This window comes from Macrobrachium rosenbergii, chromosome 4, assembly GCF_040412425.1.
Source record: "Macrobrachium rosenbergii isolate ZJJX-2024 chromosome 4, ASM4041242v1, whole genome shotgun sequence".
Lineage (NCBI taxonomy): Eukaryota > Metazoa > Arthropoda > Malacostraca > Decapoda > Palaemonidae > Macrobrachium > Macrobrachium rosenbergii.
The window spans coordinates 80,750,520-80,766,016 of NC_089744.1; positions in this window are offsets into that span (position 1 = coordinate 80,750,520).

The following is a 15,497-nucleotide window of genomic DNA, read 5'->3' on the forward strand; positions in this document are numbered from 1 at the left end:
GTGTTTTATTAGCCACAAACTTTATTTATTTAGGATACTTTCACTTGCCTCACAATGTTGAAGTTATTCTCTAATGTTAATTGTTGAATCTGATATGCCCATACAATAAACAAACTCTTTTTTCTTGCTGAAATAGTTCATGCTGAAATACAAACTACTGCCTCGTATATATTATTCCTCTGCGTAAGCTGGAATGGACATTGTAGCTTGATAATAAGGTGGTTAATTGATGGAAGGTAGGTGGGGGTTTAGATTAGTATCCCCACTCACCTGCCATAAGCCAATAGCTTTTCTTTGCCACCTTTCTAGGTAGATGTGTGTTACACTGTCTTGACTGGAAACTGAAATGCTATTTTCTAAATGTATAGTGTGTTTGTTTTTGCAATGAGGCTGTGAAACCCATCTCATCAGCAGAGCATATTCAGGGGGCACTCTAGAGCTGGGGCAAGCACAGACTTTCAGAAGGGCAGGGCCTCTAGTGGAAAAAAAAGGGCACTCCCTTAGTTTTTGAAAGCTACAATTATATAATACTGTAATATAAGACATACTGTATATAAAAAGAAGAAATGTTGAAAAGATTATGTAACAGTCTTAAAATCCAGTAAATTCAATACATTTTATTATAGAAAGCAGATTTATCAACATTAATTCCTTTAACATGACCTGTTTCCACTAAGATTTTCAATAAATTATAATAATAAAAACCTAACCCTACTGAAAAATAAAAATAATTATTTTCTTAATCATCAAAACTTAAATTAATAGCTTTAGTGAAGAATGTGGATGCTGCAGCCTAATAAACTACAAAGATCATAGTAGCATTCTTCTGTGAGCCATACATTTGAAAATATTTATGACTTCTTCCTTATCAACTATGATGTCTTTCTCAATGCCTAGCAGCATTAGTTGTTGTTGTAACTGGAAGAGTTGCGGAAATTTTAAGCAACTCCTTGATACATTTGAGGGTGGCTCTCAGATCATGTTTTAGCAGGGAATAATATGAGTAAAACACCATGAATTCTGTCAAAAGTTTGTCTTCCTCATGCTTGAATTCGTAGAATTTGTAAACCATATGGAGATCTTGAACTAGAGTACTTGCTGTTAAGTCTGCACCTGCCTTCCAGTTCATTGGCATAATTAAGCTATGGAGCAACTTCAGGATCTTTTCTTTATCTTTTGATTCTCGCTCATCCTTCCCTTTAAAGCTTCTAATTTCTTGACCAAGTGTGTCCAGAAATGGTAAATATACTTTTACATAATAGAACTCTTCCAAAGTCTGTGAAGTGTGATCTGTTGTTGCAGACAGAGGTATACTTGAACTTTGCTGGTACTTTTCTTGGTCTCTTCTGACCTGGAATCTCCTCTGGAACCTCAATATCTGCATCTTGTACCTGTCGAATAGCAATTTCATATGTAACCTTGAATTCTTCTTCTGTCCTTAGCTCACTAAGTCTTTTTTTTAGCACACTATCAGTGATCATATATGCAAACTGTAAGTCAAGGTCTTGCTGCTGAGCATTTTGAATCAGATTCAGACCACTGCATCGGACAGTGGACCAAAAGTTAGGCGGAAATATACTATTGACAAATATTGGTCCAATATCAATCAACCTGTGCATAATATGATCCAATTAAATTATTTCTAACAAAAAAGGGCCATCTTAGCTATGGAGAAGAAAAAGGGCACGGGCTCAAGCACCCCAAGGCCCCCACCTTGTGCACACCCCTGCTCTGGAGGCGAGACTGCACTTGGGTTCCTTTTTACTCTTTCTGGTAAGGAAAGCTGAGGCAGCGGTGAAGAAAATGCATTCTAACAACTGGAACACCTTGGTGTACTGTGCAGTCACCTTTAAGCCCTCTGGGGTGTTGAAGGGCAATGTGGTCAATCCTTCAGGGCCATCCATGCCTTCTGTGTCTGGTATCGTAAAGCCTCAAACCTTCTAAAAACTGTGATGGGAGCCCAGGTTCCTTCTTCCTCACAAAAGGACAAGGTCTGCTCCAGTTCTGGCTCAAATGGGAGGTACTTAGAAATTTGGGGGACTGGTCGTCTCATTCTACCGCTGCAGCAATTAAGGAGGTCTGATCTTTTGTGTGCTAAGGACCTGACGGTCTTTCCCTTTGCCATTTGGCTTGGCAGTGTTGGTTGCAGAGCCCTGGGTAGTTTGTATTTTAGATGATTATAAACTAATTGTCAATGTCTGCCACCCTCCCCTCCCTCAGAAGCTGAGCCTGTTTCCAGCCTGCCCTCCAGGCTCTCCCAACATTCTGGTCCTGTCAGCAAAGGTGTGGGTGTTTTTGGAAAAGAATGTGCTACAAGTCATAGATGACCTGTCTCTAGGCTTTTATTGTCAGCTTTTCTTGGTAAAGAAGTCAACTGGGGTTACAGCCTGGTCATCGACCTCTCCATGAATGACTGTTCTGTTTTGGATCCCATCAGAGTGTGACTTCATACTTTTGGCGAATCTAAAGGTTGTTTATTTTCAGCTACCCATCCATCAGCCATCCAGGAAGTAGATACTCTCTGTGTGTGGTGGGACTGGATACTGGTTCAAAGACCTGTGATTTGGACTGGCAACGGCCCCTCAGGTGTTCATGTGAGTGTTCATCTTTGTGCCAGCTTGGGCCCACTTACACTAGCTACATTAACATATCTCTTGGGCCCACTTATACTAGCTACATTTGCATATCTCTAAGACATGCTGGTTCCAGGGAGCTTAGAGATTCAGTTGTTCCAGAACAAAGGCTGCCTCTAGCCTTTGGTTGTGACCTAGGGGTTGTGATAAAGTGAGAGACTGGATCTCCTGCCGAGGCAGCAGGCACAGTACCTGGGCATGCTAATAGACATAGTAGCAGCATGAGTTTTTTCATCAGAATTTCATTTCAGCAAGCTCAAGGAGGTAACAACGCAGCTACTGTTACTGCAGGAACAACCAGCTCAGCTCTGGGAGGATGTCTTTGGTCTTCTGTCACCTTTGGAGAAGTTTGTGTTTGATGGGCATTTCCTCCAACACTTGACTGGAGTAGCATTGTTTGGCCTCAAATGACTACTTTCACCCTCTTCCCTTGAGGCAAGAATTAAGAGAACCTTGTTAGTGGCTGAACAGCAGGAACTAATTTGTGAGTTTCTTTGAACTCTCCACCTCCAAAGATGCTTCTGTTCATGATCACATCAAAGGAGGGGTGGAGCACACACCTTGTGATCTCTACGCTTCACGTGAGAGGACAAAGAATGACCAGCATCAAGAAGTAGGCTGTGATGTGCAGCAGTTTGCTTGGGGATGGTCTCCCTTCACTTTTGCTAGTGGGCATTGTAAATGCATGAATAGGTGGTTTGCCATGCCATCAAGCTGTTATCCAGGGACGTTATAGGCAGAAGAAATGCTTTTGCAGACCAACCTAGCTGCAAGGGACCAGTAGCAAGGAGAAACTGAGTCTTTCTTGCATAAGTAAAGGCTTTTTGAGCTTTGGGACCATGAGTGTCCAACCTGTGCAAGTTGGTTGTGGTCTGTATGTATCACAAAATCTGCTTCTTACACATACAGATGGAATCTCTACTGGCTAACAGGGAGTCCTTGTGTTCTGCTCTCCCACTCCCACTTAGAGGTACCTTGGGGTTGGAGGATGCCTTTTAGAACCCCTGAAACGATCTGGATGTCTATGACTTTTCCTCCAATCAGCCACACTTACCAAGTAATAAACTGAGTGCTTGTCTCTCTGGGCCTCAGATAACCATGGTAGTTCCTCACTGACCCCGTGCTGAGTGGTATCCTAGTATGCTAGCCCACTCTTCTCTCTTAGCTGAATATTTGAAGTAGCCTCACTTAATATGTACCAGGGAATTGAGCCATCTTCTCCAATTGGCTTTGTTTTTCAGAAGATTGCAGACATCTTCATCCACCTTCAATGAGACAAGCTTCTCTCAGTCTCGGTGATAAAAGGCTATCACTTTGCCTTGAGCTAGGTTTTTCGATTGAAGGACATGGACCTCTCTTTCTTGGTAGAATTGTCCAACCTTACAAGGAGCTCTTGCTATATATACATAGATTGAGGAAGTTGTGTGTCAGCAATAAAGGCATATACAGCAGATCAGCTCTATCACAGATATTTGAAGGCTAAGGTACTGATCTTGTTCTCGACTAAGCATATATGCTAGCATTTCAAGAGAAAGGCATTACATACATGCTTTAAACCACTTATGTGGGTCTTATCTCAGGTCCTCAAGAATATGTCCAATGACACTTATGAACCATTTCAGTATTCTTCCCTTAAAGATTTCAAAAACAGTTTTTTGCTTGCCATAGCCTCTCTTCAGAATGAGTGTACTTCATGCACTCCAATCAAGTCACCCACACCCAAAACTGTTGAAATACTGGCCCCACTAATGTGCTTGTATTGTTGCCAAGACAATGGCAACTTCCTCCTTTTTTCGAACTACTACTAATTTTGTCACATCAGCTCTGCCTGTCTAATTTGGTAATCAGGGAGACCCTCCCATGTGTCCTGTCAGATCCATAAGGCATTATATGGAGGGAATAAAATCTTGAGGAGGGGATCACATTTTCATCTACTGGTGCGATTAAATGGCAGGTTTCCACGAATGCAATATCTTCGTGATTAAAGTATCTCAGTGTATACATTTGCTTGCATTTTGAAGTATGGGGCATTCAAACTCAATGTCAAGGGTCATAAAGTCAGGGGTGTTTCAACCTCTATGTTCTTTTAAAATGAATAATAAGATATTTAGCTTGGCAATACTGTATATGTAGGTCCCCTCCTATTTTTTTTCAGATTTTATGTGAGGGATTTGAAACAAATAATTGAATTTATACTCATACAGGGTAGGTGTATAATGGCTGCAGGCTAAGATGTGCCTTAGCCTGGAAAGGAAATTTGGGATGGGGAGCGGGGACATACTTATCATCATCCTCATAAGTCATCCTTTGACTCAGGTGTATGCCTTCTGGGCAACCTGTTCCTACTGCCTCACCTTTCCAGAGAGCATCTCTTTTCCTGTTTTCCTTTGGAAGTTTATGCTCCAACAGGCACAGGTACAACCTATGACCTTACTAACAAGGCCCTACTCAAACAAAGTACAGTATAACCTATTTCCTTAATAACGAGGCCCTGTCAAACTTATGACCCCTAGTTAGCCTGAAGACTTCTGTTGAATACACTTACCTTCAAGTGTGTCTTTGGTCCATTGCCTACTTACTATACAGTATATTGTAGCTTCCAGACATCATCAGGACACCAAAGCAATCCCACCTAAACAGCAGCTCAGGTTATCATCAAATAAAACAAATGTAATCTCTTGATTTCAGATGGTTTAGGCCAGTAGTGGCATCGATGGACCTGGATACATAATCAGACAAGTGTGGAAAATGGTAAGGCCCCTTTCCTGGAACATATCTGGAGCTACAGCAAGTAAGGCTGTTGAAAAGTAATGGGTTTGTATGCAAATTTTTTTTAAAATTATGTTTTTGAGTTTAGTGCTTTCTCCACTAGCCAATACATACATTAAAATATTGTGACATAATTGGTGCACTGTATGTGTTTATGCAATCAATAAATTTATTACTTTTACTTACGAACAGTGGTTGCTGTGTGACAATTGGTGGAACAATGAAGTTATTCTTCAAAGAAGGAGATAAGGAATCCCTTTGCTGTTAGTACATAGGGCACTACATCATCATCATTATCAATGCTTTCACGTCAGGTTTTTTCCTTTGATGAGTTAAATGAGGAATTAGATCTCTCAACTCCCTTGTGTCCTTTAATTTTTCCACACCAATTCCTATCTGAGCCAGGTCTTCACCTATTTTCCTTCTGTTTGATTTTTTATGCCTTTCAATTGGTCTAACCTACTGCTTCCATAACTAAGTCACTTTTTTTTTTTCTGAACTTCCCCTCTACCCATTTCATCTCATGGTCAGACCATCTCACTTGTTTATCTTAATTTTCCAGCAAGTGGACAACACTTATTCCAAGGAAAAGTAACCATAATACCAGCCAGCAACTAATTTTTTTTTTTTTGTTTAATCTGGAATCCTTCAGAGGTGAGATCATGAATGTTGGTAACAGAGGTTCCCTGAGAGATACATTACTGGACAGTGGCAAAAATTCTCAAAGGTCAGAGGGTCATAAATCTTATAAGTTTTTTTTTTTCAGGCTTCTTTTCTTGGAAATTCGTTCAACCAAGAGATTACTATTAATCAACTGAATAATAATATCTAGTCAAGAAGCAAGTCCCTGGCTCTTCATGGGCTACCAAAACCAGGAACATCACTCCTCTTGGAAAGATGTCTTCACTGGAGTCATATTCTCAAACTGTGCTCTGGTTCTAAGAGAGGTAGACTGAAGGGATTCTCTTTCATCATAGCACCTTTAAGAAAATACATTTTAACACCCACCTGAAAGAGGGCTAAGATATGGAGGAAAAATGCAGTACACTACTGCATCTGCCAAGGTCTTGGATGTTGGTTGATATCATGGATGTTAACTGTTATTGTAGGGAGTTGACAGCAAAGGTTACAAATGACAATTAAAGGAGTCATCACCATAATTAGAAGGCACCTAAGCCTTTATGTTTCCTTCTTATACATAACAATTTATACCATTTAACTCAGCTTCCAAGAGTTAACCTCCCAAATCTCAGAAGCAGTGGATGTAATGCTCCGGCACAGAAATGTAAGTTAAGCTTTCATACCCCTGAATATGCAGTACTGAGGCATGTCCAATGTCTTGATAAGTCAGGTTCATGGCAGGATCACTCAGCGTGGCCTTGTTTGTTCAGATGTTCACAGCCTAGGAGACTTGCACTCTTGATCGGCAGATCAGTGACCCGCAAAAGCTTTGGCCAGGACTTAGGATTTTAATCTTATGCCGAAGAGAAGAGCAGCCAAATCATCTTGTTAGAGGTTAAGACTCTGCAATTTCAAAAAATCCTCACCATTAGAGGCCAATGTTGTGTAATCAGTAGTCAAGATTCAGGAGACAATGTTGCTGAGAATGGCCATGGAGTCTATTTCCTAATAGTTCCAGATACCGTGAAGTTATTCCGCTGAAGGAAGGAGATAAGGACCTTGCACTTGCTAGGGCTGCAGTACATCCACTTGTGATTTTACTAACCTTGGTAAGAAGTGCAACAAAATTCATTTTTCTGGTTCCTCCTCTTCTAAACAGTAATTTTTTGCTACATTTCACAGATTGCCTCAATAAGCCTGGTGCTAAAGGGAATGAGGAATTACTAAATCAATCAAGAATAAGAATGGAGGAAGAAAATGACAAGCACTTTTCTTCCAACATTCACTGTGGTGAGCTCCAATAGGGGGTTTGTCTTCAGAGGGCTTGTGGGTAGTCTAGGTTTTACAGAAAGGATACAAGAGCTCATATCCATCAATTCCTTTCCGTTTACTAACACCATCTTCTATAACTGACTAGATGTACAAGAATAAGCCAAATTTGTCACTTTTGGTTCATTCTGCAAAAATTAATGTAACACACATATGTAGAAATGGTTACTGTTGGGTGTTAAATGAGGATATTCATCTCAGTACATCAAAATTGTTTTTTTCAGTAATACCTTTTTTATATATTTTTTTTAGTAAAGTACCCAGAATAGCAATAATGATGCTGATGATGTCTGAGTAAATAATATACCAGCATTATGGAGTTAGGCTAGTTACAAGTACTGTACTGGTAATCTAGGTAAACATTAGCCTACCCAATATCTCAGTTTTACAAATGAGACCATACAAAATTTGTTGTAATGGTCTCCACAACTTTACTGTTTGAAAAACATGTCAAAAGCAGAAGTGCTGTGCTCTTAGAAGAGATGTTATGTACAACATCAATTACCTGTGTGCAACTGGGAGTGCTATCAATCAAAAGTGAGTAATATTAGACAACAAGGTACCTACCCAGCTGTGTTCTGATCTCTGTTGGTACCAGTTTAAACAATTTCCTAAAACTTTCAATGAGGAATGTTTTGTGAATCTGCAGGTGAATTATAAACAGTTACAGTGTCATTTTTAAATGAATCATTTGTAATTGCAAGATTGTACTGTATTCAGTTGTCTGAAATGTGTCCATGACTTAAACATGTCTCCTAGGTGCAGTGCAAGTGTGTGAGTGTGTGTGGCGGGGATTCCAATCCTAAAAACTTGTGCAAGAGCTTGGTATTTCAACTGAAAATGAGTATGTGTGGCAAAACAGTGAGCGATAGGATGCCTACACTATTGTCAAGGAACCCAGACTCACCCAGTTGATGGTTTCTCAGGTCCTTTGGGAATAGAATGTTGTTCTTGCTGTGGGTCAAAATGTCTTTAGCTGTATGGAGGGTTAGCAAGATGTATGTCCCAGTCATAAGGGCTCCTGTTCATCTGGTTCAGGAAATGAGGGAAGTCAGCCAGCTTATCCATTTGCATGACAACAGTTATGCCCTTATCTCTGATCTTCTCAGGGATTGAGTTGGAGGCCCAGATTACAAGGGAACATTTGCTGCAAGTTATAGGTGGCATGGGCGTTCAAGAAGTGAGCTAATGTTTGCTTTCTGATAATACAGTACTTGGTGGCTCCCACATATTCACAAGGATTCGGAAGCAGCAGAATATGATGGGGCTTATAGCACAAACAAAACTTGAACAAGGAAGATGTAAAAAAAATCTTGCATATAACCTGGGAAGAGAAAGCTGTATGAGATCTGAAGCTGATTCCCCTATCAGTTTATCATTCAGAGGATCTGAAGGTACTGAAATGATTTACCAAAGAGTTTCTTGAGTACCTGTAATCTGGAGCTAACTATTTGGCTTGGATGACAACAATAACTATATAGTTAGCTATGCTTAGCCAGCTCTTGAGTGGTACGCCAGATGCAATAACATTCCTAACAGGTTCCTCCTCCCAGCAGATAATACTGCAATTCATCCCAAGATCATAGACAATTTGTGTCATAACACTAAGGTGTTGTTTCTGTTTCATAACACCACTCCTTTCATCCAGCCTATGGACCAAGAGACTGTTTCCATGTTTAAGGCCTGCTATCATCAGTAAATAATAAAGGTCTTGGTTGATTTCTTGATGCTGGTCCAGATAGGGTAATGATGGAGTATTATCAAGGATGCAGTTAACGTCATCACAGATGCTTAGGATGAAGACTTGGCGAAGTATTGGAGATGAAGAAATGCTATACCCAGCAGAATATAATTTTTATAACTTTTCAAATCTCCTTGTCAACATTCTTCATCCATTTCCCCCCTCTCCTGCACATCTTTAGAATCCTTGACCTTTGGCATCTACATTACAGGCCCATCCTCATCCATTATCCCCAAGTTCATCCTCTCTGTGTCCATCAATGTCCAGAGTAGCTGCATCTCTCCAACTCTCCACTTGGTCTGAGTCACCTACTAACCCCTATTGTCCCCAGTGTTGTCATCATGCTGAAGGTTGGCAAAAAGGAGGATCCTGCTTTAGTAACCTGAGTTAAAAGATGCTTCCCTTGGTGTGAGCCTTTAGAGGAAGCAACAGACCTTATGTAGAGACTGACTGGATCCATGCAATAGAAGGATTTATTCATGCAGTTAAGACCTTTCAATGATAATTATGAGACCATAAATGAGCAAGTCAGTGGCAAGATGAATCCAGAATAAAGGAATGATTTCCTTTTCTGGTTTGTTTATACAAAAGCAGGGAAATTTAGCGAACTGGAAAATCCAAATGTATAAAACACAAAATTATGAAGAACAAGGAATTTGTACTGATCTTGGACAAAAACTAAATTTCTTTCCAGGACCCTCTAATAACACTTAAAAGCTTAGTCACTGAGAAGTATAGTCTGGAAAGACTGCAAAAAAAGTAACTAAATTACATTAACAATTGATGTATATCACAATGCAAAATTTCAAGGTAGAGACCATTTTCTGGATTAAAAACTCCAAGTAAAACTTCATATTTAGAAGAATGAGGACAGTTTTTTGCTGGGCCTGTCAACACCATGGCATGATCAGTCTTGCACAGTCTGATGGAACAATGCACATTTTGTACAGACAGTCGTGTAGATAGCAGTTTCATGTGAAAAAATATGTACTCTTATTTCTTACTATGAAAACATTGGCATAAAAATGTCAAAAACAAGAGAGGTTAAGATGGTTCTAATAATTTATATGTGACGCATTACCTTAAAACATATATTTCTCATAAATTCAAAAGTGTTCAGAGGTACAGTGATTTGTCTTAACACCATACGTTGTATAATCACGAAGTTATCAAGTCATTCACGCACCTCACCCCACAATTACCGTTCTTCCACATACAAACAAATGGTAACCTTAAAGAGCTCCATGATTTTGCTTTTTTTATTATTTAATTATGCTGTTTAACACTAAAATCATGATTTAATTTCATGCAAATGTTTCTTTACTAAATACAACAAATCAAATACTTTATTAATTATAAAGGCAGGAATTCAGATGTTCCTTCTTAAGGAAATCGCCTTCAGCAAGAGCGTATGATTAGTAAACAATAGACATTAACCAATTAAATCAATTGTATTTAGGCAATCGGAAAGAAAGCACACGACTGTCGTTGTGATAAACCCTGCTTGTGGCAACAGGAAAGATTTTTCTGGTGGTAGCAAATCTAATGATCGAAATCATTCGAAACACTTATCTATATACGTACGCGTACACATAAATACACAAAAGAGGTGTCATTTCTTGATATCTTTTCCTTTTCATTTTGACTTATTCCGAAGTTTGTCTTGCAGGCAAAAGGTTAATAAGAAATATTGAAGAGCCTGTTAAAATAAGAGTATGAGACTCCGTTTCCTTCGAAAGGTTACATTAGAGAAAATGGATCCTCGTGCTAAGTTATCCGGGACTATTATTTTTGAAATCTTCCAACTTATGCCGTCTTCATAATTTCAAACGTACACCGTGCCCCCAAAAATGCATTGAAATATAAATGTAAGCACACTAGTTTAATTACTTTGCAAAATAACTACTGATGAATCAAAGAGTGGAAGGTCGTTACAATGTAAGCAAGGAAATACAAAACTTTCAGTACTTTTACCACTTTCAGTTAGCCTTTAAAATAGTGTAGAGACTTCCATAATTGAATTTGATCTGTTCACGAGGCTACTTTGAATCCAAACTACTCATTGAAAACAAGTTACATAAGGTTACCGTTAACTCAGAATGCCAAATTAGGACATTACAAAACTGGACGAATTTGGCAATATTCGTAGTAATGGTTTCAATAATTAGACACCGGAAGTAAAAGCAGGGTAAAAAAAAAAAGGGTAATTGCAGTCAGACAGCAGATTCGGCGAATTATAAAAACTCTTCTGGAACTCTGCCTTAAATAGCTCAGATTCCGTCACTAAAGCTCAATTTCAATCACTGAAAAAATGGGGGCGGTTTGCTCAGTATTATCGTGGACATAGTTTCGTGGAATGTTGTATTATACTTTGTAGCCAAGCTCCATGCAGCTTGGTGTGACTGCGGATTTATTCATGGAGACTAGGAATTCTCTTCCTAGCCACAGAATGACCAAGGTTACTGAATGATGTTATAAAAATTAGGCTGTCAAACCAAGCACTGGAGCATTTTCTGTCATTTAGCGCTTAAATTAGTCAAGCGAGGGAATTACAGGGGTTGGGCAACAAGATAAAGAGATCCAGAACATAAAGATCATGATGTATAAGGATCTAAAAGTTGAAGCAATTTGGGGTCAAAGAGAAACTGCCAACGCACTTTAGTAATGCCGACAATGCACCATTTGCGGTGCACTGACTGCAATACTCCGATACGGGAAGGGTTACTGATGTCTGATACACACATAATTACAAAGTAAATCTGTAACGACATGAATGATGGCAGTTCAACACGGAAGTGGGAAAAAAACGCTTCACCTATGAGTACTGTATATATACGAGTCTGTCTGTTTACCATTTGAGAGATTAGCAGATAAATTTCCTAGTGTGGTTCATGACGCTAGTTGAGGTGAATGAAATTCTGGACTGCTCCTAAGTCTTAAGAGCACATCTAAAGAAGATAAGGTCTACCATAAAACCCTCAGCAACACTCTATCTCTGAAGGACACTGACAATGGTGGCAAGCAACTGGTTATAGAACTGCAAAGCATTCCTGGTATGCCATCAGGCACAGTGGAATATCTACCAGGAAAAGTATCTGCATATAAGTAGAGCTTTTAGATACTAAAGTTTATGCATATTTACTTTGGGTCTACAATTGTGCAATTACCTCTTAGAGGGCTGAATATTATTTGTGCACATCGTAATTAATGGCCATACAATTACCATAACTGATATGCGTGATGAATTTGCATCAAGAAAACCAAAACGAGGCAATAATTTTACACACACACACACACACACACACACACATATATATATATATATATATATATATATATATATATATATATATATATATATATATATATATATATATATATACTATATATATATATATACTGTATATATATATATATATATGTGTATATATATATATGTATATATATATATATATATGTGTGTGTGTGTGTGTGTGTGTGTGTTAGATTTATTCTCTATTCATGAAGTTTGGATCATATCTTCCAAAATAAATTAAAAATTCCATTGTGTTCATTTGCCTAATAAAACATAAATTTCATTCCAATCTCAATTCAGCTGTCAACAATACAAAAAATATATCATAATTAACCATGTAAGAAAACTCTTTGTAGTGATGGGTATGCAAAAATACCAGCACAACTGGGGGCCTTCATTTGTGTACTAGGAATTTTCACTAAACTGTAGGTCAAGGGGCATGTGTGAGGTGAGGGGTGGTAGAGGTAAGCAAGCAGCAGTCTTGCTGAGGGCCTTGAATAGGCTTTGGCTGGACCTGCCAAAGCTTGCAAATGCTGCTAAATTCATTAATGTGTCTGTCAGCAAAAGTAATTTCAAAAGTATATGTACATAGAGTCTCAACAGGTTTTTGTACAACGATAAAACCTAAATTTAGTAGAATTCTTTCGTCCTGACAGAATTCTGTCTGTGCCTACTCTCCACATGAAAGGCAATCACATGATATACTCAAAATAATTCTGTATGATTTAGAGCACCTTGGGCCAGGTTAGGCTGGGTATTCCCCAATATGGACCCGGCACCTTAAGTTAGGTTAGGCTGTATCCGTTGAAATATGGTCTTGTCTAATGTATTTTCATGTGTCTTCAATGATTCATGTATGGACTTTCTGGTGGAAATCCTTAATTTCTTGAGTTATGGATGTATCCAATTATATTAACCTATGAATTTTCAAGAAGGTTCATTATCAAATGTGTTGAAAACATACCCAACAAAAAGTATATTTCACCAGTTTTATAATTGCCAGTGTTATTGTAAATATTCGTCTTGGATGTTATTTAAAAAGCAGATATTACAATCATTTGAAATCATTAGCTAAAAGGCAAATGGCACACACCTTTTTATATACAAAAATCAAGTGATGAGTTTACCTACAATGCCCTCGCCCTCTACAACATTCACAGATGTTTCTAATTCCGAAACTAGAAAATGTAAGAATACCCATTTAATTATTTATCTTTCGATTAGCCAGGTTCAAATCCACTTTTTTTTTTCCATGCCAACAAAAACGGAAAGGCTACTGGAGTTTGAAATAGCACAATTAGCCCTCTTTTATTTCGGTAACTATGAAAGGCGTAACACCTAGGCCTATTTGTTTGGACAGATGAATTGGAGGCATGCAATAATGAAGTTCCGTTTGAAAATTATCGATTTAATCAACTTTCATAGCATACTACGATGCAATCTGGGGCAATGTGTTCCTCGAGCATTAAGAAAGTTTATTGGCCAACTGTTTTGGTAGTTGCCTTTTATCATTTTTTTTAATTTGTTGATTGATTACGCTTTCCTAGTCAAGTTCATAGGCATACGTTACAGTCTACTCGATTATGTTAATCTATGTCTAGATGTTTATTTACCTTAATATGAGAACTGTCATCCCGCTGTCCTGTGATGATGTTGCTGATGCCGTTGGTCATCACTGCTTCAAGACAGGAAAAATGGAAAATTTCCGTTCACTTTCCAAAACTTATTGCAAATATTAAGAAACCCTACAAGCGTCAGAGTTGAAGTTCCCAGATTTTCACACAATCTTTAGTGGTAGTTGAAACAGGAATACTGACTAGCCTAAACACTTTTAATAAAGCACTTGTCATGACACACTAAAACGTTCTCCAGCAGGTGTCCAGTTGTTCTTGACACAATACACGTTCAAATAATAATGTTCCAAAAGAAACAAATTGGGAACCGATGGGGCAAGTGTAGGCGATATCATGTAAAACTCATAATTTTTCTAGCTTCCTCTTGAACAGAAGAAGCTTTCAGAGTTACGATCAATATGAAAATCTGAACTAGATCAAACTTGCTGATAAAAATGACTACATAATAATATCCTTCCGACTAACGAGTGCGTGTTTCTTTGATGTGCTAGCTCAACACACCACAGGTTTAGAATTATCAGTTCTCGGTATTCTAAGAGTTATTTTTATCATGGAAAGGATTGTACTCGCTTATGTTTTTATTGTGATTAAGAATCTTCTATTTCTCGGTGAAGTCTTTCTCCATTTTTCAATAACAATAAGCGCATCCGCACAGGGGAGGGCCTCGACATGGTCTCGACGATGTAGGCCGAACATCCCAACCTTTGAAGGACGAAACCATTATCAGGAAGTTTTACAGGGATTCTTTCTCTGGCTCTTATCGTTATATGTTTGTGAACATGACATTTGTTCCTTCGAAAAAAGTAAAATGTATAACAATCTCGAAAAAACCATTTGCTCCATGAGTGCTCATTTCAAATAATTATGACAGGACAGGCCCTTGGTAACCGACAACCATACCTGAAAATACAATAGTTTTTCAGCTAAAAACTGATTCATATTTGTGCAAGATAAGAAACAAGTAAAAAATGCGCCGAAGTTTCTTCGGCGCAATTGAGTTTTCTGTACAGCGTATAATCAAGGCCACCGAAAATAGATCTATCTTTCGGTGGTCTCAGTATAATTCTGTATGAGCCGCGGCCCAAGAAATTTAACCACGGCACGGTGGTGGTTGTCCATTATCGTTGCCAGACGCACGATTATGGGTAACTTTAACCACAAATAAATAAAAACTACTGAGGCTAGAGGGCTGCAATTTGGTACGTTTGATGATTGGAGGGTGGATGATCAACATACCAATTTGCAGCCCTCTAGCCTCGGTAGTTTTTAGGATCTGAGGGCGGACAGACAAAGCCATTTTAATAGTTTTCTTTTACAGAAAACTAAAAATCAACGACAAAATATCTGAATTAACAGCGTGTTTTATGACAATGTTTTGTACGTTTTCCAGTCTACAAGAACTCTAAAAGTGCACACGGCGTATATTAAATCAATTTCTTGTTTTATGAGATAACAACAGCATCAGCTGAAATAAA